General features: G+C 37.5%; 1 protein-coding gene across 3 annotated transcripts in view; it reads left to right on the forward strand.

The window, feature by feature from the left end:
* Positions 1 to 264: 264 nt before the first annotated feature.
* The window catches only part of znf217 (zinc finger protein 217), a 53,049-nt gene continuing 28,850 nt past the window's right edge, over positions 265 to 24,463 (forward strand). The window contains exons 1-2 of one of the 3 annotated variants that reach the window (XM_080205011.1): positions 298 to 357; positions 10,861 to 10,961. The gene's annotated coding sequence lies outside the window, so the exon portion shown is untranslated. The other 2 variants (XM_080205010.1, XM_080205012.1) reach the window with 2 other exon arrangements.

The following is a 24,463-nucleotide window of genomic DNA, read 5'->3' on the forward strand; positions in this document are numbered from 1 at the left end:
AGAGAAAAAAAAGAATGAAAATAAAGAGATAAGAGGGAAGAAAAGGCAGTGATCTCTCTTTCTCTCTCGGTGTGACTGGCAATAGGACATTTGTCTTGTGTCATGGGAGAGTGTGACAAGAGATAGAGAAACAGAGAGAGAAGGGAGCTCGCGGGCACGCGCCTATGGATTGTCGACCACGCGCAGAGGGAGCGTGCACCCGTCCCCATCCTCGATGCGCGTGCACGCGCAGCGAAGGACACGTGATGCCAAATAAAGGAGGGAGGGAGGAGAGCAGCGCCAGTGCTGGAGCATTATCGGGGAATATAAGCCGGCAAGTAGACGGAAGCTGCACCTATAGAGCACAGGCAGCGCCAGGTAGGAGGGCAGCGCAGCGGAGTCAGTCAATAAGCAGATAGGGTTAGAAATAGAGGGAGGAGGAGGGTGAGCACTAACATTATCGACACACAGAGGGACAGGTCAGTCACAGGAAGGGAAGTGGGGGTCTCTTGTGCGTTTGTCCAGTGTGTTTGCACTTTTAACAGGACACATGGATTTATTTTAACAACTTGGTTTGGGCGTCTATTAAAGTGTGGCTTTTTGTGTGTGTGTGTGCGTGTGTGTTTTTTCTCTCTCTCTCTCGTTTTGTCGTGAGGCGCTCTTGTTAGAAAGCTCGTCCTTACTGAATGCAAACAGCATCAATATAACAAGCTCTGAACAGAGCAACAACAACAGCAAAAAGTCAACGGGAGCTTGGGCTCAGATACCAAAAAGAATATGATCTGAGATTATACCCTCCCTTCTACCCCTTTTTATATACAATATACATAAAAAATATATATAAAGAAAACAAATTGAACTTTGGCGAATAGAGAAAATATAACACTGGATCTGACCTGGCAGCCTGATTTTTTTTTTGCGGGGGGTGGGGTGTTGATAAGTTTTATATCTGGTAGGAGATAATAAAATAACAGAGTTTATGGGAAGGAGAGGAATTGGAGGGTCTGAGGAAGGCTGGCTACTCATTCTGAAAGTTCATTGATCGCTGTCAGTTGCTTTTTGTTTCGTTTGGGTTGCGTTTTGTGTCCCTCAGTGGGCGATGTATTCTGAGCGGTGCAGATTGTGTATGTGGCGATCGATACATCAGCCACTAACGAACAACTTTTAATTATAGATTTCCTCTTTTTATTATTTTCTGAGGGTGAATTTAGCGGACGTTCCATTTATTAATTGCTTCCATATATCGTATGATGACCATTTCTGTAAGTTATTTCCCCCTTCTTTCTTTGGGGAGGGGTGAGCAATCAAGATGTTTATTGGATGAAATAAATCAGAATAACGTCGAAGTTTATTTTTGAGGAGAATTTCTATTGAGATTGTCGCCCTTAAACACAAATTCCTTTTTTTATTCTAATCAGCAACTCCCGGATCACATGGTCTAGGGTTGTGTTGACTGTTGGTCGCCTACTTATCTTGTGAAGATCTCCTTTTTTTAAAAAAGGAACTTTTAAGTGGCTGGTGCTTTTTTTTAAAGTATCTGTTGAATAGTACCTAAGAATTAGATTGAAAATCGAAGATTATTCAGAGTTTTTATCTGCTTGGAGCAGGCAGTGACTTGCTGACTAATACCATGACGGTATGGTTGGGGGTTGTGTTAGGAGAAAAGGTATCAAGCACAATACATGACAATGGCTTGAATGCCTTCACGCCATGTTTAGACATGTGTGCTGAAAGTCCCTTTTGAACTATACTGTAATTTTTTCAAACTAAGTGAATGAAAACGTATAAGAGGTATTTTATACTATTTTCTACCAAGGACTAATGAATGTAACTTATTGCCAAATACTTGGGTGTTGCAAAAGACTTGTATGTTGCGAAAAAAAAGCAGTCTCTCCATATTTCTTTTGTTGATGCATTCTTGATTCCTTTTTTTTTGTAAGAATAGAAACTCTTGATTTGAATCTTAAACTACGGAAAATAACTTTTTTTTCACTTGAGTTTACGTTCAGCTTGTGAATGTAACTTCATTCATGTGATGTGTTTAAATAGAATACCCCTGTTGAATTGCAATTTGGACTTATTTCTATTCAAATAATGAATTAGACAGAAGTGTTCAAATTTTCAAAGGAGACATCTTTTAAAAGAAAACACCAAGTACAGTTCTAACAGGTTGTCTCAGAATACCTTTCATGCTAAACCAAGGGAGTATATTGTGGATTGGGCTAATAATTAGTTACTAATTGACTGATTGAAACCAGGGCTGCTGGACAAATGTGCACAGGAAAAGAATAAAGTACTCGATCAAGCTTACCTGAATTGAGAGATGAGAAAACTTCCAGAGAAGTTAGTTTTTTTGCCTTCGTCTCTGCAACCTTGATTGGAATTTCTAGTTTTTTTTAACAAAGGTCAGTGGCAGCTAGCTGGCTCTCCTTCAGGGACTGAATGTTTTTAAAAATGTCTCAAGGTTGACTTTTGTGTACTTTTTGAAATTGGCTTATTTGATGTGTTTAATTGAAATGTTTGTTTTAGAAATAGTGGGTCTAGATTTCAATACTGTTCTTGATTGCTGACTATACACATGCAGTAGAGATGAAAGACCTATGAAATAGTTCAGAATGGAAGGCCATTCGGTGGTTATATTATCAAATTTAATGCATTAGACCAAGCTATAGACAAAACTGGTATAAGCTGGTGGACCAGATCAGATTATTTGGTGTTTAAAGTTAGGAAAAATCATACTGATTTCATAGACCAAAAAAAGTTGTTTGGTGCTGTTAAAAGGACCTTTGGCTGCTTAATGCTTACATAAAGTTTTGCAATATATGAACGTCAGTTTCTGATCTGCACCCTTTGTTGCATACCAGTTATTCAGGAGAATCATGTCAATTTAAAATCTCATTGACAAATAATCAAAAACTTCAGTAATGAATATTACACAAGTTATTGGAGCTGAGCAGCTGTAAGGATCTTAAATGATCATAACTGTATAGTGAGAAAGTATACCAGGAAGTGAAAAACAAGTCTTTATCTTGTGGGTTCAGTCATGTGTAACTAAAAACTGGTAAAACCTTTTGTTCCTAAGGTGGTATAACTTTTCAATTTCCTTTTTTAAATGGCAAACCTTACCAAATATCCTCTTTTTCATATGTATGGAGGAAGTTTTGGAGCACTTATTTTCTAATAGCTTAATTTTAAAGCGGGGTATATAAAAAGGGCAACAGGACTTTGAGAGCTAGTGTGTTTTTACTGAATGATATCAATACTTAAACTATAGTTTAGGGGAAAGAAAGAAACTGTCAGTGCATATAAGTCATAATTTCTTGTCCTTCTCATTTCCCCCTTACCCTGGGCTAATACTCACTAAAGTTATAGACTTTTTTCAGTATGATTCATTGATCAAGGAAGTGCTACATTTGTTTATCATGATGTTGAAACTGATATCTTCCACAGGCAGAATAATGATCACTACAGCACTATTGTTGCAGAAGCTTTGTAAAAGGTTAACCTGAACCTCATATGTTGGGGAGTTGGAAGTGTTGCCTGTTTTTTGGCAGTTCAGAATAAAATTCAGTTAGCCACTTTTTGTTGTTTTACGCTTGTGCTGTGCATGGTGTTAAGTGTTCATTTTTATTTAAATCTAATATAGAGCAGCATAGCTATATGTAAGGTGTAAACAAATATAATAAATATCCAAGTTTCTTTTTTAATCAGCTTTTAAGTTCAATGTAAATATAAAATTCTGATTTCCTGAAGTAATATTTTACAATCAAAGTCAAGCCTTCGAAAATGGTCTGAGTCATAAAGCAGGATGCATTTCAGCACGGTAAACAAGTATGCTTTCTGTGGTGTGGTTTTATGCACATTTGGTCTGGTCTTTGTTACTGTAGCCCAGTACAGTTGGTTTTTGTGATATCTTGTGGCAAATAATTTTGATACAGAAATCAGCTTTTGGTGTAGGTGAGACTTGTGAAAGAGTGGGGAATGTATGGAGTCAATTTCATTGCCTGTGAAAAGTATAGTCCTTTTATTTATATGGGGCATATGTACTTAAAATATTTTATGCATTCTGGTTGAAAGCTTGGTTTGAAAATGGATTCTTTTTGTCAGACATCTTGCTTTTACAATCTAAAGTGTATGTATGTTTTTATATCTTTAAATTTCTGAAAAACCCAATTTAGTAGGCTATTATTTAGTGGACTGCTTTGTAGAAGTCAAAGTGGTTACTAGGCTAGTGGCTGTTTCCCACCCTTCTTTTCAGAACTGTTTTTGATATACAGGCAGCCTCCTGTGTTGTGCCGTTAAACTAAAAGCCACATCTGTCCTTCACATTAGGCATGTCAGACTGCCTGTTGGGCTTGTGGATTGTGACCTTGATGGCTTCGTACACTTATTGAAAATTTAGATAAGTCTTTACTGGTAATAGACTGCATTGATGTTTAAATTACACATGCATCTGTGCTGCATAGGGTGGTTTGAGTTTAAACAGTTCCCTAAATTAGAGACATAAGACGGTTGCAGCATTTTAACAGTTCTAGATAATCTTGTTTTGTAGCAATATGTCTCTTTGTAGGAAGTTGGTGGCTGGTTGTGATATGTTATTGCTTTGTGCTAGTTCACCTTGTACTATGTGTTCCAGTCAATCTTTGCTTTAACATTTTTTTTTAAAAAAGTGTCCATTTAGTGTTTTAGCTGCCAGCAGATTGAAACAGCAGCTGATAAATATACAGTATGCACAATATGTCTGCAGTGTCAAACTCTGAAGGTTTGGTTGATCATGCATTTATGCTGGGTAACTGCTATGCTTTCAGCAAATATATTTTTGTAAATAACACAATAGGAAATTTATAATCACAGACATGAGGTAACCCCACCCACCTATTCTATATTAGTAGAATGACCATACAGGTTGAACAAGAAAATAATCCGTTAAACTATTTTTATGCATGTTTCTATGTAAAGTAGATGAAATAAAAATGCTCATTCTTGCTGTGACATTCTGTCTACCCCCCAACCCCTCTGGGTGGTGGAATCTACTGGAGGTGAAATGGGAGGGTGCCAAAACATTTGCAAGATGCATATAAAGTGAAGATGATTGTTAGTTAATGAGTGAGGTTAATTAGTGATTTTAGTTCAACCATCTTGGTAAGAGGACAGCTGTACATGTCTGGCATTTAAAATGTTAAATAGCAATAGTGGATGCTGCTCTCATTAACTTATTTGGTAAAGCCACTGTTTCGATGAGCCATCCTTTGGTAAAGGAAGAGAAAATAACTTCCTAATGCTATCCAATGACCCTTGCTGGAAAGTATGCATTTGTGGATGTTGGGTGAGGAATAGGATTGGATTCAACTGTGATACTTGAACAAGTTGTTCCTGACAGCCATACTTCTGTGTAAACGCACCCCAAGCAGAAGCCAGTGCCTTCAGAGGAGAGGGTGTGAATTGTGTGGGGGAGGGAGAAAAATTGGCAAAAAAAGCAAGCTGAAATTTCATTTGTGTTTCTGTCTCCCATTCTGAACAATATTCCTAGAAATGTTTGAAATATTTCCAGTAAAACTTGTTCAAACTGAAACTTGAAATCTAAAACCTCCATGCTGCAGTTACTTGTAAATGTGGATTTTTTTAAGTACAGGTAACGTGTGTCTAAAATAAATAGCAAACGTTGTTTGGTGCTGCTGAATCTTTTTGGGTACCAATTCATTTTCCTGCTGATTTGAAAGTTGTATGAGTATCTGTGAAATAGTTTTGGTCCATATGCAGTAATTGTTCTATCTTGCCACCTTTTTTACAAATGGTACTTGTATAATGATGCCACCTATTGAAGGGCATTTAGAGATGGGATGCAAATGTTGGTTTTGCCAGCAATACCCACATCCTATGAATTTTTATATTTCTCCTAATTAACACTATTGCACCTTGCTCTGCAATCAGTCTTGGTAATGTTATTAGTAAGCACCAGTACAAGTGAAAAATGATCCCACCCTGAATTCTGCTGTTAATATAATGCTATGTTAATGGGCAAGTGGTGTCCTACACGCTTATAATGCAGTGCTCATGACCACTTCAACAAAATCTAGGCTCAGTGAAGTTTTGAACAAGCCTCCTATGAGCTGGCGCTTTGGTGTTTAATAGAATGTTAGTCTGCTGAGTAAACTGTGTTCTGGTAACTCAATAGTTCCAGTCGTTGTCTTGAAATGGCATTTATCGTACAATATACAAAAGGAAACCCAGATGGTCTTGGGTGCATAATTCTGCATCAAACATTTTTTTGTGTATTTTCTGAGTACCTTTTATTTGTATACATATGAGCAGTAAACCTGCAGATGTGACCACAGAATTGCAGTAAATGTTGTCAGGTGATTTTTCTCAAATCAGCAGTTAAATGCCACTAAACCAGCAAATGTTATCATGCTTTGTACCTTTACACTTGCACCATCTCATCCGTTTGCAGTGGCATTGTAGGTTTAAGTTACTTAAACTTCCCTTGCTGCCTTGATAGCAACTTCCTCTCCTGTTCTTTGATCTTCAATTTCAGATATTGTCAACTATAATATTTTTATTTCCTGAAGTATAGCAGTTTGCTCCCTCAGATAGCTTTCTCTTTGCAGCCTCAGTAATATTCAGGAACTACGTACAGTTGTGATCTTGATGGGGATTGAGCAAAATTATGATAGCTAAAGTAAATCATTTTACCAAGATAAAAGCAGTTTCCTGAAGACTGAAATAAGCAATTGGCATTATAGGTCAAACTATTTTTGACAACTATTTTGATGAAACATGTTTTTTAAAATATGAAGAACAGTCATGTGGACCCACAGATTTGTTTGTCTCCACTGCCACACCTGCTGAGTTTTTTCCAGCATTTCCTGTTTTAGTTTTAATTTGGGCAGTCTTCAAACTTGAGTGCTCCTGCTTATCTTTGTAGGTTTGCAATGAATCCAAGTTTCAAGCTTCTATTGTAATATCATGGACTTAGTTGTGAAGACTTTAGTAGACTGTTTGTTTATGGAAGATGTTACAGCCAAACCTGGTTTTATATTCCATTCGCTCCTGATGTGTAGTTCCAGAATGGCTTGCTAGATCCTAGCTGAAATTGTGACCCTGGTTGTACCTTCCTCAGCAGCCCAGAGGCACTATGGCTGATGCAACATTCCTAATACACCAGCTGAGAAACTGTCTAAGATGACAGAGTATTGAATCATCTTCTTCTGAATGACTGAACTAACATAAATATAATCATTCCTTATAAAATTTGGTTATACTTGGACCTAATGACAGTATTTCTGAATGGCCTGAGTAATTCAGACTTGAGAGATGAATTTGGCTATCTGTGGACACATGTTCAAGTCCATTTATCTGGTTTCTGTGTGGATGTTGCTGACAAGACCAGCATTTGTTGCCTGTCCCTAATGTATACTGAATATATATTACACAAATGAATATTAAGCTGTTGTGTTCACTATAGTTAGTAGTTAATACTTTGTTATAGTTAAATACTTCAGTAAATTCTGAACCAGCTTTGAAGTGTAGGCTCCAAGCTAATATTGGCAGAATCACAGATGTAGTTGGAGATTTGACTGTCATAGTTTAATCAATGCCAGCATTTTAAATAATTATTTAAGCATCTATCTACTTTTGGCTATGCCTAAAATTTGCTACAATTAGATACAAAGACCAAAAGAATGATGTTGTTTCAAGGTTAAGCTGCAAGCTTGGTGCTTCTTTATAAATTACATTTCTTGTAGAAAATTTTCTCTGGCCTTCCAAAAAGCCGACTGGAAGGATGTACATTAATGACAGACTTATCATGGAGGATAGGTGACTGGATTATTGTTGTAAGGCTGTAACAACTGGTGTGAACATTGTTGGAATATGCTGGTACTGGCATAGAAATGCCAATGTTTACTTGTTCATGGGTAACTGACGTTTTGTTGCTTCTGATCAAACTTTCATTCATGTAAAGGACTGCCTTTGTGTTCAGTGTGCTGGTTGTAGTATAACAGCTGGAACTGATGTAATGCAAACAAACCTGTGGTCAAACTACCTGTGGGCAGGAGTGTGATACATTTTCCCCATGCTCCTATAGAAACTATTCTGTACTTCTAATACAGAAGGGTCATTTCACAGGCCTGGAGCAAATACAGGTTGAGCTACACTTAGTTGCCCTTGTTAATTGAGTATAATGCAATGTGATCCAGTCTAACCTATTGTGTTCATAAGCTTTTCACTGTTTCATTTAATATCTTGAGCTATCTTGGGCATCCTGCTGCTACTGAGAGTTGGGAGTAAACAGACTCTGGCTGGCATTCTGGGTGTTCATTACAAGGCTGAGAGTTGCTTCACTATTATGGTAGTAAAATTATTTAATGACTTTACAGAAAAATGGCCATTCTTAGGCTTTTTATTGCATTGGTGGGATGAATCCTTGAGTTGTTTGTGGCGTTTTCACAGACAGCAAAAACAAACACACACAACTGTAATCTTTGCAGTTTTTAACCTGTTGTTTTGTGTGCTGTTTTCAGTACAAACAAAATTGTCTAATAATAAAAATAAGTGGAATGAAAGATTGATTTGAATTTAGCAACTTTGGAGTTACATTTGTGGTGGATTTTTTTTAATAATTGTTTTGATGGAATGTCATGCTGTAGTATGTGTATGTTTCCAAACATTGTGAAATATAGCAAAGGTCGGAGTGATTGTATAGAAACTCAAAAGGTGAATGTGTTTGCCAATCCAGTGAGTGCTTGTGGCTCACAAGGTGAATAAAAAAAATTACAGCACAGGAGCAGGCCCTTCGGTCTTCCAAGGATGCATTGATCATGCTGCCTGACTGAATTAAAACCCCCCATAACTCTTCCAGGGACCATATCCCTTTTTATTTCTGTCTTATTAATGTATTTGTCAAGTCGCCCCTTAAGTCGTACCATATCTGCTTCCCCGGCAGCGAGTTCCAGGCACCCACTGCCATCTGTAAAAACAGGGGAAAAAAAACCTGCCTCGTAATGGCTTTTTAAACCTTGCCCCTTGCACCTTAAACCTGTGCCTCCTGGTAATTGACTTTTCTACCCAGAGGAAAAAGCTCTGTCCATGTCCCTCAATCTTGTAGACTTCTGTCAGGTTGCCCCTCAACCTTTGTTCCAGCGAGAACCAAGTTTCTCCAATCTCTCATAGCTAATGCCCTCCATACCAGACAACATTCTAATAAATCTTTTCTGTACCCTCTCCAAAGCCTCCATTTATCCTTCTAGTAGTGTGGTGACCAGAATTGAACACTGTTCCAAGTGCAGCCTAACTAAAGTTCTATAAAGCTGCAACATGACTTGCCAATTTTTAAATTCATTGCCCCAGCTGATGAAGTTAAGCATGCCAAATGCCACCTTGACTACCTTCTCCACCTGCGTTGACACTTTCAGTGACCCATATACCTGTACACCTAGATTCCTCTGCTCATCAATACTCTTAAGGGTTCTGCCATTTATTTTATATTTCCAATCTGTATTAGATCTTCCAAAATGCATTAACTCACATTTACCATATGGTGTGATACCAAAATATACATGATGATTGCTAAGTTTAATTTCAATTCTATGATTTATTTAACTGCTCCCTACAACAAAGGCATCCTCATGCATTGCATGGCATTTAGCTAGGATGATTGGGTGGGGGAAAGGAAATTGGGCAAGTTTCTTTCTCTTGACTGGTGTAGGTGTGTGGGGATACCAGAAAGGACTTGATTATGATCCTGCCTATAATCTGATGACTTGCTGACACTACTGTGAATATTTGCCACGTTCAAATGAAGTTGTGCTCATAACTTCAGAGCCTTCAGGAGAAGCTAAGGTAGTCTGCCTCTACAAAGTTCTGATATGAATTGTACAAACTAGACATTGGCTCCTTCTGGTACATATCAGGCATAATTGGGATTTTTTGGTAACTTGGGAAATACTGTAAATGTGACTAATAAAATAAGAGAAATGAATTATATGTATATTCTGTCAATTTCTTTACTCATCTGAAAGTGTTGATCTAAGTAAGTTGCAGTTTCATGAGTGCTAATAGTAACGCTCCATGATGTCTTGCGTAAATGACTTCTTCCTGATCTCTCATTTTGTAGGAGAGGGATAGATCTCAACTGAGCATCAATTTGTGCAATCAGGAATGAGATACCAATGTGAAATCCTCTTTTCTTGCTCGCACTGTCTCTCTCTGAGAAGAGCAATCTCTACACATTGAGAATTGGATTTGAGTCACCTCTTAGTCTGTGTGAGATGTGCATTTTATTTATGGGCATCAGGATTGCTGCAAATATAGAATGCAGGTAATTGAGAGCATATTAATTTTGTGTTGTATTGAAGTGAACACTTAAGAATTGTGACGAGCTCTGCTGGTTGAGTTGTTGATGGCCAAGTGGATAAGTGATATAATAAAGCAATAGATGCTGGAATCTGAAACAAAAAATGCTGGAAAATCTCAGCAGGTTGACGGCATCTGTGGAGAGAGATCAGCACTAACGTTTCAAGTCTGGATGACTTTGTCAGAGCTCTAATGCAGAATCATTCAGACTTGATGTTTGCTCTGTCCTCTCCTCAGATGCTGTCAGACTTGTGATTTTCTAGCATTTTCTGTAGTTGGATAAGTGATTTTTGTTTTATTGAAAATTTGTTAGTCTTTTACTGATTTCCTGTTTGTACATTTGACCTTGAATAAATGGAATAGTATTATGTTGCAATGTGTAATCAGTGCAATGATTCATACGTATACAATGGTTAGCGCAAAGTTTGCATCCTAAATAGCACATTTATGGATGTACTTTCTCATCACAGTATATTGCAACAGGGTGTGGCAGTAACACGTCTAACCAGTCCTGTGCTTTTGATTTAGGGTAATTGAGGCCTGTTTTAGGAAACATGGATGCATAGCACAGCTGAAGTTCTTAATCCTGAATGCTGATGAAAATTGAATAGAGTCCAGAATTTAAATCGGTGAGTCTGATTATACAAGCAATTCATATGTATGATTTTCTCTGCTGTGGTTGATTTTTTTTTTTATCATGTCTAGCCTAGACTGTGTCTGCATGCGTGCCATCCTTGGTTTGATTTACAAGCACGTGTGCTTGAGGTACAGGAAGGAATTCGTTTTAATTCCCCCTTCCTCCCATTATCCACGTCCCAAATAATTTAACACATGTATATGTGTAGCAGTTGCATCTGGCTCTGAACTTTAACTTTGATATGCAAGACTTGATATCTCTGTTGGCAAGCTACAGAAGATATAGCTCGCATTCTCTGGTAATTGATTTTGGAATTGTCCAATACTTTTCAGTCTTGTTAGCAGTTGCATCTGCACTTGCTGAGGCACTCCAATATGGTGTTGCACATGTCTCAGGCTTCTTTCCATAACTTGCCAATTTCTGGATAATAAAGAAACTGGTGAAACTTGAGGAGGAGGGTGGGGTGCAGGGTGGTTTTGGCCTCTGTGTGGGTAACCCTGATGCATGCATTTCAATGTGATGTTCTTGTAAATTTAAGCCTTTGACAGCTGAAAACTCAGCAGAAAGAATAGATACAGCATTTAGAGATTTCTCATGTACTGTTATATGGAGTAGTGACTTTGGTGTATTTCATCCTTCCTGGTACCCTACGAAACAAAAGTACCAGGATGTTTGAAGCCTGAATGTTGGAGTCGGTGTGCAATGTAAAATTTTGAAGATACAGATATTCTTGGAACTTTAAATAAGTCTGGATTGTTTTATTATTTTGATTTATTTAGGTTGTTCAGTGGGAGTTCTTAATGAGCCTTCTACCACTTGACTGAACAGTGTGCAATATTTCCATTATTTTGCATCTGTCTAGATATTACAGTTCAAACTTTTTACCAAAAATTTGAGTGGTGTTTCAGATTAGTTGTTGCTGACTACTCCCTAGTGTATGTTGGTACACTTTTTGCTTTGATTTGAAAACTCCTATAAATAAAGATTGGGCCAACTCCTTTTGCTGTAAAGTGAGAGGATGACATTGTCCATTTTCTAGTTTCTTGAAGGTGACCAGTGGAGTGTATTGCTAGGCCACTTCAGCGCAAAGTTGCATGTGAACCATGTTGGTCTAGGACAGGATTCACAAAGACCAGGCTAGATAAGGGCAGCAGGTTTCCTCCCCTGAAGGGCTATAATGAACTAGCTGATTTCTTTTACAGCAAACCAGTAGCTTCAGGGTCACTTATGTTTTTTCCAGTTTTTTAAAAAATTTAAAATTGTCACTTAATTGTGGAATTTGAACTCCAAGCATCACTTGAGAAACTTGGTGCTTCCACAACAGTGCAGGAGCAGAAAACAAGTGTAAATACTTCTATAGCTCAACGTTTCAGGAGTGGGATAGTAATTAAATATGTACACATGCTGTTCTTGAGTTTATGGTTTTTGTGCTTCAATTGAGAGTTGATTTACTCTATCCTGCCTTTTCTTGCCACTACCTTCTATTTATACAGTATGTTTGTGTTGAAATTAATAAGTTTCTCAGTGGCTCATTTTGTGTGCATTCTGTTGTGGTATTGAACTGTACGGTTTGTGTACTAAGTTAGTTAATCTTAGTTGGGGCTCTATTGTGAGAGTCTGGTTTAGCTGTTGCATGAGAGAGAGTGTGGGGCAGTGCTTCCACACATGATTTGTTAGCTTCTTTTGCATTTTGTGTGTGGTGAACCTCGGATTGAATTAGGCCATGATGTTTTAGAAGCATCGTGTAACCTGTTGATGACCGTTGTTGGGGTGGAAACTCATAACTTTTTCTTTCCAGAACTCATTAGTTAGTTGTCCCTTATTGCCATCTCACTTAGTCATTTGGAAAAACTAGCTCAACCACCAAGTGAGTACTTAACATTGTTTCATAAAAAGTGGTGAGAGAAGAAGAATGTATGTTAAGGACCAGGGAATTCAAATTTTAAAACTGCAGCTTCCTGTTTTAAATCATTAGCTCTTTTGTTTCATGTGCAATAAATTCTAGATTCTTTGAAGACATTCATTGAAATATTTAAATCAAGTAACTTGCTTGGAAATTGAACTTGATATATTGTTAAAGATAAACTTTAGTGGCAAACTGCTCTTTAATCTCATCTAACATAATTGAGTGCCTTGAATCCTTCAGACTAGTCATTCTGAGTCTGGATATTCTGCTGTGTACTATTGACACTTCAGATATCTTTTAACAAATGATGAACTATTTAAACTGGTGAACAAAGGAATTTTGAGGCAGTTGCATTAAGCATTTGTAAAGTATTCCATGCTACAATTTTTAAAACTTTTGAAGCTGTGTTTTGAAATTGTGGCAGGAATTTGGAATTTAGTTTGTAGTTTTCTGTAAGAAAATTTAATATCTCTCTGCTTAATTTATAACAAACCTAATTTCACATAGGGCATAAGACTTCAAATTATGTTAAATAAGCTGCAGCAAATGGGGCATTTAAGTCACTTTTCAGTTTTTGTGACCCAGTTTGCATTGCCATTTAATCCTCTTAAATTTCTACCACTCAAAATTGTTTTTGTTTTGAGGATTTCAGTTTAAAGCAACTGAACTATATAAGTGATGATGCTATAATAGTGAGCATAGGTGCCTCCCAAACAGTTGACCCAGGCTGGATTCCCAGCCATTGCAGTCCCTTAAAATTAAGGGCAGCAGAGGGGTTAGGACTGCTACATCACAGCACCAAGAACCTGAGTCCCATTCTGGCTTTATGCAAACTCCAAACAGACAGTGATCCATTCTCCCCGTGACTGCGTGGGTTGCCTCTGGATGCACTAGGTAAGTGGATTGGTAAATGGCCCTTTGCGTCAAGGGAATTAGCAAGGATTGGGCTTGATTGGGATTGTCGTTGTGGGCTGAATGGTCTTCACCTGCACTATAGGGATTCTATATATGAGCTCTCTTCCTATCTATTCCCTTCCTTGTTTTATGGAAATACCTTTGTGCTGTCTGAGGTTTTGAACTGCCCAGTGAACCATTATTGCATGTGTAGGAGCATCTTTTATGGTGCTCCTCTAACATGCAGAACCACATGCAGCAGGCTGATGTTGCATTTTGTGCTACCCATTTAAAAAAAACTGATTGTAGATGGAGTGGCATTGTTTGTGTGCTGTTCAATTCAGAGTTCATTTGACAAGAGGTGTTCAGACTTGTTGTGCAGGTAGTTGTAATGGACCTCTGAGTGAGCCAGAGGATTTGAGCTGAACAAGGTTGATCCAGTGTCATAATTTGTCTACAATTTATTTGTGTTTGTTCTTGTAATAATTTAATAAGCAGCAGTGGGTTATGTCTTTGTAGTCATTGTACAGCCCATGTTCAAAGTCCTTTGGAATGTTAGATGAGCATTTTTAAAAAAAAATAAACTAGTTGGCATGTTTACAATCCAAGTTAATTGGTCATATGATTATCATCACTGCAGCAATTTTGCAGTAACAGTTCTGTAGTACAATGGAAGAATTTTTCCTCTTAATGCTAATATTTATGTGAACTGACTTTTCAATATTGTTACTCTAGTCATTCTTTTATGCCATTTTTTAAACTGCAATTTTCAAAAAGATAGTTAATCTCTAGTCTAGTTACTGCATTGTGCTATGACCTTTTGTTAGAAAATGTATCCACAGAAGCAGCCCCAGTTTCCAACTGCCAGGAAACCATTCCATTTGTGATACATAAGTGTGTGATAATCTTGCTTGGGTGGGGAGGAAAGAACTATTGTGCTTTGGCCATGTTTCTTTTTAAATCATTTCAAGGTGCTCTGCTGTTTGTTGAATAGTTGCTGTCAGTTTGTTAAAATTTCACTCAGCAAAAGGTTTGCCAAGTGGGGAAATTGAAATTTCCATTAGGAAATTGAAAATTCTATGATGAAATTTTTTTGTGGAGTTGAACTGCTTAATGCCTTCAATAATGGTGTTTTGTTTTTTAAAGTTGATTTTTGTGTGTTCTAATTCAGATTACTGGGGATGGTGTCAGTAAATGTGCCTCTGGTGGTTATCCTATTGGATTTGGGCCCTTTTTATTCTGGGATACATTTGCAAACTTAGGTTATTTTTACTGGTCTCAGATTGGCAGCAGAATAAGAAGGTTGGATTTAGCAGTGTAACCTGGGAGATGGTTCATAGATGGTAGTTTACCAGAGTTTGAATTAATGTTGGACTAATATAAAATCAGTTTGCCAGATTTTATTTGAATGAAATGATTTTTATAGCTGTGATCTGTAAACCCCCAGGATTGCACTTCTGGCAGTATTTCAAAGCTGTATGCAGACATGCAAGACTAATTTAAACAGATGCATCATTGGCCCCCAAGAGTCATTTTGTGATGCTTCTGCCTTTGTTACCATTATTTGGGAAGCACTGAGTTCCATCTGAATTTATGAAAAGGGTTTTGATTTCACAACTGCTCTAGAAATAACTTCATTTCAGTTTATTACAAAATTAACACTTTAATTGAAGTCTATTTAAGAAAGTACCTGTCAGTCATTTTCATCCTGTATGCCTCAAAGTTATAAACCCAGCATGTGTATTTTCCTTTTATTGACCCTATACTTTATTCACTACCATACATCATTCCTTCTATATTCTGTATTTTGCACAGAGCCATCTTGCTCTCCCTTTGAACAATTAAGCTCTTGTTGGTCCAAGACTATGCATAGCTTCCCCATAGCATTGCACTCCACCTGAAAACTCTGGCCTCATGACTCATCAGTGTAATATGTAGCCATTGTAAGCAAGACCAAATGATGTGACATCCTTTTTTCTGTTTGTTCACTCAGCTGCCAGTTTCCTAGTACCACTTCATAAATGGGAATAACTGGGTATAGTTCAGCCCTCTAATATTCAACTCTCTTCATATTATCTTGATATTCAAAAGCTCTAAATCTTCTACAAATTGTTTCTACCTACTGTATAACAGTATTGTGTTAAGCACATAAAACCCAATGGCTGGTATTCATTTAAGTATTTGCTCATCATGCAACTATCCAAAGTATTAGGAGAGATCTAACAATTGCTCAGGTAAAATATCTATGTAGTGGTCATTATAATCCCTTATGACAAAATAAATGCAAAAAGTGCAAATATTTCCTGCTGGAGAACAAAAGTAGAAGTCGTAGTTTCTGCAGAATCAGAAAATGGTTAACACTTCGGTGAAGTGGAATGTGTGTCAAGAATGGACCAGCTAATGTTTTGTGTGGATCCTTCAGTTCTAGTGAAGAATCCACATCGGAAATGTTAATTTGTCTGTTTTCTCCTTGGATATGTATTGGGTCTAACGAAGACATTTGTTAAGCATCTTGAGTATTAAAAAATTTCTCCTCTACATGTTATTGTAGGATGCTCATTGCGGTAAAGAGGCATTCTTGTTGGTTGTATTTGGATGTAAAATGGACTATTCCCCTATTTTGCCCCCACCCACCAGCACAACAATCTCAAGTGACAAATTGTGAAATGAATTTTTACTGTACAACGGCAGTAGTAAATCCTTTTTTCAGGTCATTCTGTCAAACAATCTTAGAATTTGCTGAGATGATGTAACTTTCTCAATTGTATTGAAGTTTGTAAAATGTAACATTTTACAAAAAATCTTGAATTTTAGCATCTTAATGGATTAATAAGAACCTTTTAAGCTCTTATTAGTACAAACAATTGACATACAAGTTTCTCATTTCTAGCCACCTCTAACCTCACCACACCCCTTTGTTCACATTTCATTTTGGTCCTTTTTTAAATGAAAAGCTGTAACTCGAGGACTGAGATTCATAACTTCTCTCCATTAGGTAATGTTCACAAGTAATACAAGTCAGATGGTTTTGAGTGAGACAGAGTACAGCTTTAAACTGGGACATTTTCCATTTAATAAAATAGTTTTGTTTAAACTACTGGCAAAGCTTGGACTGTTTACACTGCAGCTGCTGGTTGTAAATAGGAAAAGGTGAGTTTTGTCTTGGGTTGTTAATATCACTAGTCTTTGGTATTTGAGTGTCACACATCTGGTAGCAACCTCGGTGTAAACTTGCTGGGTTTTTAAAGGCTGCCAGGAAAGCCTGTTTCTCTTTTTCTTTTTTTTAAAAAAAAGGACCCTGTCAGTGGCAGTTATTAGGGATTCAGCAATTTTTGGATTGTTGATTTGCATAAGTGCTGAATGTTGGGAACAAACAGCGCTAGCATTTCACTAAATACTGAACTAGCCAAAGGCTGGATATCGACATGAATTGAGTATTTGTAACTCAAGACCATTGAATCTTTTCAGGGAAAGTTCTTACATTTTCCTTCCCATTTAAAACTAAACATAGGACTGTGCAAGACAATGGAAATAAATGTTTGTTTCTAACAAAATACTATGCAAACACATTGGCATCTTCTGTGCTATAAAGAGGTATCATTCTATGATTGCTTAAACTGGAGTCTAGTGAAGTTTATTCCTTTGTTTTCTAAGCAGGAACATCTTTTGGACAATTTAATTGCATTTAATTACAGAATGATCTATTTCCCTGGATCCTATGCAAAAGTCTGTTATTAGACCAGTAATTTCTTTTGCATGTCAAATGAATTGATTTTTAACTTTTGAATGCAGTTGAGTTTTGTTTGTAGGGTGTCCCTTGTGAAATGAATGCATGTGCAAATAGAATGTCAACTCAAGTCAGAAACTCTGGATTGATGTTGTTAACATCACATCTTTTGTTCAAGTTGTCCAAGGGTAGGGCATGATGGCCTGTATATATCTCTTAATCATCTGGTTTAAGGATCATTAGACTACAATATTGAACATCAAAGTGCCAGAAGTTGTACATTCACATGTTTCATTAAAATTTACAAAAATAAGGTCAGTGTTAACACTTGAGCTCATTACTATAGGATGCTCATTGCAGTAAAGAGGTATTCTTGTCGGTTATATTTGAATGTAAAGTGGACTATTTCCCCCTCTTTTTCCCTATTTTCCCCTCCACCCACCAGCACAACAATCCCTCTTTTGTGCTCCATTAGCTTGAATATTTAGAATAATCTTTGGAGGAAACTGCGCTGCTGTGGCAGTTCCATGAAAATAGTTACTAATGTTGTCCATAGGGATTTCTGTGGTATGCTTGACATGGGGCAATGATTGCTGCATTACAAATGTCACGGTGGCATAGAATTCAGATCTGATGCATTTGTAATTGTGCATTGTATGATGTCAGCAGTTGGAAAATAACATTTGTGGGATATTTTAGAATTGTATTGTAGTAATACTTGTGTAGTGCCACTTGAGGGAGTGCCACAGATATCACTTGAATAGAAGCAGTAAATTCCATTTGTTCTGATGGATGAACCTTGCTTTCCCAACTGAATTGAAGGAGCCCGTGTAGTGTTTCAATCTCATGTTGGTTGGTCCTTGGATTGATAAAGGCCAGCATTACCTGAATTCACATAACATGTTTATGATGTACTCCTATCAAGAACCATTCTTGCCTGACTTCATGGGATGCATGTACCTCCATTTTTGAAGGCCTTTAAATCCACTTCCTACTTAATTTTCTGTTTAACACAGCCATAGACACTTGTGTTAACTTCCATGAGGAAGATGTTTCAATGTTTTTCCAAACTGTTGTTAGTTCTATCAGTGGATGATGATGTAATTAGGTGTGTTTTTGTGTATGTTGAATAATTCACTTTCAGTCCATTACACAGTATTTCCATAGGGCACCATTCCAGCTGTTTTCTTCTTGCAGTTCCTATGTTTGTGATGAAAGAGAATGAACTCTAATGAATGCCACAATGCACAAACCATATCCTGGGAAGCAAACTGCAGAGGCTGTCAGCCTGCTTAAAAATGTAATAGGACTGCCCACTTTTACAGAGTAATGACATTTGTCTTCTATGAACAGAAATATCAGCACACAATTGAGTACTGTTTGGGAAGTTTTCATTAAATCTTTGTCAGCAATGTTTATAGATTGGAGCAAAAGTACACTTTTTTTGAGATGTTGTGAAGTCACATGAAGAAAGATTTGTTGTAGCTGATTTGAGTTCCAAACCAAGAAGGAAGTGCATTTACAGCAGGAATGTAAATCTCTGAAGCTGAGCTATTGCAATTAAATGAAAAGCTCCATTAGGAAACAGCAGAAGGGTGTCCAAATGGTATTGGGTTAGTGTAATAGTGGATTTTATATTTGTTTCTGGTTTTAATGCTATTCCTTTACAAAACATTTGTTTGCAAACCCTGCTATCAGAGACTCTGTTTGGAGCCAATTTAATGAGACAGCATGCATGCTATAAACTCTGGTAATTAAATCACTGCCCATTCAACAAACTTATTTCTTCATGCCCCTGTGATAGCTTAAGTGAGTTTGAGCTACCAGCTGAACCATACAATCAAAGTACCAGATTTGCCCCCTCCCTCCCCCAGCTCAGTGCTACAGCTGGGATCAGTAACACAATTCTCTCAATCTGTGCTAGGGAAGGGAAAATTGTCTGAAGTTCTCATTATCTATCTAGGGAGTTCTGATGTGGAGTTGGTGTTTAAATGAGGAGGATAGAATCCCGTTTCAGTGTAATAGCTTCCGTGGCACAGAACTAACATATGAATAAATGGCTTGTTGGGGCTGAGACATTGCAAAGCCCTGTGAAGCAAGAAGTTGAAAATTAGGGGTATAATGTGGAAAAGTAATAGAGCCTGGATGTGTGAATAGACTTCTATTTAAATATTTTGGAAAAAAACCATGGAGATGGGAGAATAACTTAAATCCACTTCCACTTTGCATTGACTTGAGAGTAATGAAGTTGGACTGGAATTACTGGAACCATCTAAGAAGACACAGTCTCTATAAACTGCAGTAAATTAGCTCAACTGCAGTTATGTTATTGAAGGTTATAAATAGATGCTTACTCTTGCAACAATGGAAAGAGGAACAGAATCCAAGTTTGGCTTTCATATTGTGAAAGAGCTGAACACAGGCAAATATAGTGAAATGCACCTTTAATGACTTGAATTTTTAATATGTTACTTCAGTTTACTTTTGTAATAGCTTTGGGTTGTCTTTGCAAATTATTGAACCTGCTGCAGTTGTGCTGGCAACTTATATTTTAGTCAGTTTGAACCATTCACATTTGCAAGATTTCGCTGATAGCAGTAACTAGTTCTGCCATTATTGCCACTTGTGCTGCTGTTCAGTTACTAGAATGTTAATCTCCTCAATTACGGGATGCTGTTTAAACTGAAATCATTGGATAAGACCATTAGCACTTCATTTAAATTGTCTAGCCAGTATTAATTGTAATCCATAATTGAAAATGGATGTTTCCTTTTTGGCCAAAAAAGACATCTATTTTCAATCATTTGATAATTACTTATATTGGCAAAGCTGTTTCATTCTGTTTTTTTTTCCACTGTAGTTAAATATTTTAAACAAATGTATACCATGTGCTGGTTAGTGTTAGCTCAATTCTTGGGAAGTTTCTAGGAATTGAAGATGACTTGCTATCAATCTGATTTGATGTGATCTGAGATGGCAGATAAAATCCAATCCATGTTCTGTGGACTCTGCTAAATTTCGAAGGGTTGGGCAGATGGCAGATAAGTTGAGGTTTGGGACTCCTGATATCAGTCTTCATGTTCCTAATGAGGCTTTCCTGTATTGGTGCCTTCCCCATTAAGACTTCCCATTTTGGTCAACCAGAGGCTCCTGTGAGTCAACAGGGATGTTTGATCTTCAGTGATGCTTTGAAGATATCCTTAAAATGTTTCCACTGTCTTCCATGAAGCCTCCAGCTGTGACAGTTCTGAGTAGAACTGTTGCTTTGGGAGTCTTGAGTGGGGCATAAGAATGACATGTCCTGGCCAGTGTACTGATTTTGAGTTATAGTGCCTTGATGCTGGGCATGTTGGCTTGGGATTACTTCAATTCACTGCTTCAATTACTTCAGTCACTGCTGCGTGAACAAATAATGGGAGTGAGGACATGTTCAACCAAAATAACATCCTTTTAATTTTTTGTGTTTAATCTTGAATTTTCTTCTTCACTTGTTCCATGCAATTTCCTGAAATCTTATCCTTTTGACTTTTGTACACTTTTTTTTTATTTCAGTTTTGTGTGGAGTTACAGCTGGTGTGGTTTATGATGTTGCTCTTTCTAAATCATAAGTCTCTCTTTGTGTTTAACTCAACAAAAAGGAAAAAGGTTTTTTCATAAAGCATCTGGAGCCAACAACAGGACAGGTGTACTGTTGGTAGTTGAACCCTTACTATTTTGTTTTCTGCTTTTTAATTTTTAGTTTTAATCCTGTGTTTTTTAACCTGGATTTTTTTTGAAGCTGGGGGTGGGAGCTTGTGGGTGTGGGTTTGAGTGGCACCTCCTTTCTGATTTCCTACCACATTAAATGAAATTCTATACAATATTGTATGAATATTGATGCTAAGTATGTTCAATCTATGAAGGGGTTTACTGTATTTCCTATAGTTTCTTTTCAAAGTCCTGATCTGTGATTATGACGATTGTCAATTAAGTGGCACTTTTCAACTTTGTATACATCAGCAATGAGGAAACCAGTTTGACGGTATGGTGCATTTAATTCTGGTTGTACAGTGTATTTAATGCTGTGACAACATGGATTCCAGTTGGAATGACTAATAGGCTTAAGGCATGGCTGTGGTGATGCCCTTTTTGGCTGCGTTGCAAATTCATCATAAAATACAAGTAAATGTATTTAATGTGCCTCAACGTGGAACTTCTGCAGCCTCTCTAACTGAGGTTTGGAATTTTGATACGAGATGAAATGACCAACCAAGGGATGTCTGTTGTTTTTCCATATCACTCAAAGGTGCAATTGGGCCACATCTGTGTTCCCAACTAGCCATGTGAACAATATTGCACTATGGCAGAGATTTCTTTTTCAAGTTGGATACTTGTCAAGCAGGTTTTTGTCACTTATAATGTAAGCTAGAGTGTCAAGCACACATTTTTATGTTTTAAGTTAATACTGCATTGTATTAATTGCTGCTGTATCTCTCATCCATAATCATTGTGCACACTGATTCCCTTTTGCAAGAGGTTGTTACAGGAGGTGTGGTCAATACTACTACCACTGACTATAAATTTGTGATGCAGTGTTAAAGCTGTTTTCGTTCCCATTACAGAACTGATGGTTTGTATTGGAGGTTTTATTTTGAGCTTGCAATGTCCTCTGGCTTTTCCAGCCAATGGGTATGATATGCTGACTGTTTCAGGTTTGTTTTTCTCATACTGAGCTAGAATCTTAGAACTCCCTCCCTAGCAGCACTGGGTGTACCTACACCACAGGGTGTGTAGTGGCGCAAGAAGGCAAAAAGCAAAATACTGCAGATAGTGATTTTTTTTTTGCTGATCTTAGCTCTGATGAAGGGTCACCCAGATTCAAAACATTAGCTCTATTCTCTCTCAGATGCTGTCGGACCTGCTGAGATTTTCCAGCATTGTCTATTTTTTGGTGCAAGAAGGCAGCTCACCATTGTCATCTTGAGGGTAATTATAACTATGGATGTGTAATAATGCTAGCACAGCCAGTGACATCCACATCCCAATTAGAAAAATGTCTTTTTTTCATATCTGTCACAGATGAATGTTGCTCATTTAGAATAAACTAAATTCTGTCCAGCTTTAAGAATTGGTGTTTCAAGATCGTTCTTCGACAGCTTTTAAATTGTCCTTGTACCAACTCTGGCCTAAGCTTGACTGAAATTGTAGCTTGTCAGGTAAATTAGCTTACTGAGCCTTCCTTGGGATCTTGTAAATTTACCTGGGGTTTGAGGGTTATCCCAGCAATCAGTCTGTTTTTGGGAGGGGTGTAATTGTTACGCTGCAAAAGCAGCACTCAAAGCTCTGAATGTTGAAGCTTTGTCACCAGATTGCTGGAATTTTAGACCATCAGGTTGCACATATGCACGCTATGATGTGGTATGACAGTGATCAGAGTCAAAACATTCATTAATGAAAGCAATAGTGACCCACCAAATGCATAAACCCAAATAGTGCAGTTAATGGTGTTGGAGAAAGATGGGGATTTCTATAGCTTTTCTCTCGATCACCAGTCTACTCAGTGTATTACTGCCTATGCAGTATGTTCAAAGTGTAGTCACAAAATCAGTGCATCCTAAGCTTCTGATTGTGGTGTAGCTGTCAATTTATGCAGTACAAAAAAAAGGAAAATACTATTGATGCTAGAAATCTGAAATTATAACAAAATGCTGGAACTGATCGGCAGGTGAGATAACACCCATCTGTGGGTGACTAAAACAGAGGTCACAGTTCGGATTGCTGAAGGGTCATCGAACGGAAACGTTAACACTGCCTCTGCAGATGCTGCCTGACCTGTGTATTTTTAGCATTTTCATTTTGTTTTATATCACAACACGTGTTCCTATCGTTGTGCACGTGAAAAGTGTACAACCAACTGCAGTTTCAGTCAAAGGTTGGAAGTGGGTTTAGTCATCTATTGTTGCAGTGTTTTTGGAAAGAGTTTTTCATTCTTGGGAATGCTTGCTCATTTTCTGTATTAGCAATGATGTAAAGTAAGAGAACTCAATGAACAACCCATAGCCCCTTTTTGATATTCTGGTGGAATTGGTTGGCTGAGTTTGCCAGATACTAAATGCTCAACTCTAGAAGAACATGGCTCATATTGAAACTTAAGTACAAAACCAGTTATGTTGCAACAAAATAATAATGGGCTGTGTAGTAGACTTGGCACAAATGCAAGTACCACCTGCTGCACAAAGCACTTGTGTGTAACTAGGTTCCAACAGTACCAGTATAAATGAATCTATGATGTGTTATTAAAGAAATACTACAGTTAGCTTGTGTTCGCTCTTCCCACCAGCCTCACTCCACAGTGGTCATGTACTGTAGAGTAGCACCCTGATTTGAAGATGTATGTGTTTGCTTTGCTTTGCTGGAGTTTCCATCAGAGACCTGTAATGCTGTGTGTGATACTTTGAGCTTCAGTGTGAAAGCTCAAAAAAATCCCTCCAGCCAGGCAAGATTCCTTGGGACCGTGAAGGTCTTTGCAGTATGTAGACAACAAAGATCAAAAATACTATCTTTTATTTTTAAAAATTAATTGTACATGTCAACAGCGTTGCAGTAATCTATTTTGGTCAGCATTTCCTACCAAATTGTATCTCGGAAAAATATGTAATCATGCATGGAGATTCAAATCAAGAAATCTTTGTTTCTGTACTTTTCTTTAGTATTGCAAAGAGGGATTAAAATTTGAGGAAAAGTGAGTTTTAATGGTGTAACTAACATTTGCAATAGTAGTTCTAAAATGGTTTCCTTGGGTAACACACTTCCATTTTTGTTAAATATAATTATCTCAGGAAGTACAGAAAGATTTACAGAGTGCCTTCAAATATTGGGTAATCTCTGTATGCAAGTCTAAAACCACTTATTTGTAAAATACTGGAACTTCCTTTCTGATAGCATTGTAGGCATCAACATCACATTGGCTGCAGCAGTTCAAGAACTG

This window comes from Carcharhinus amblyrhynchos, chromosome 16 (genome assembly GCF_965287045.1).
Source record: "Carcharhinus amblyrhynchos chromosome 16, sCarAmb.v2.hapA, whole genome shotgun sequence".
Lineage (NCBI taxonomy): Eukaryota > Metazoa > Chordata > Chondrichthyes > Carcharhiniformes > Carcharhinidae > Carcharhinus > Carcharhinus amblyrhynchos.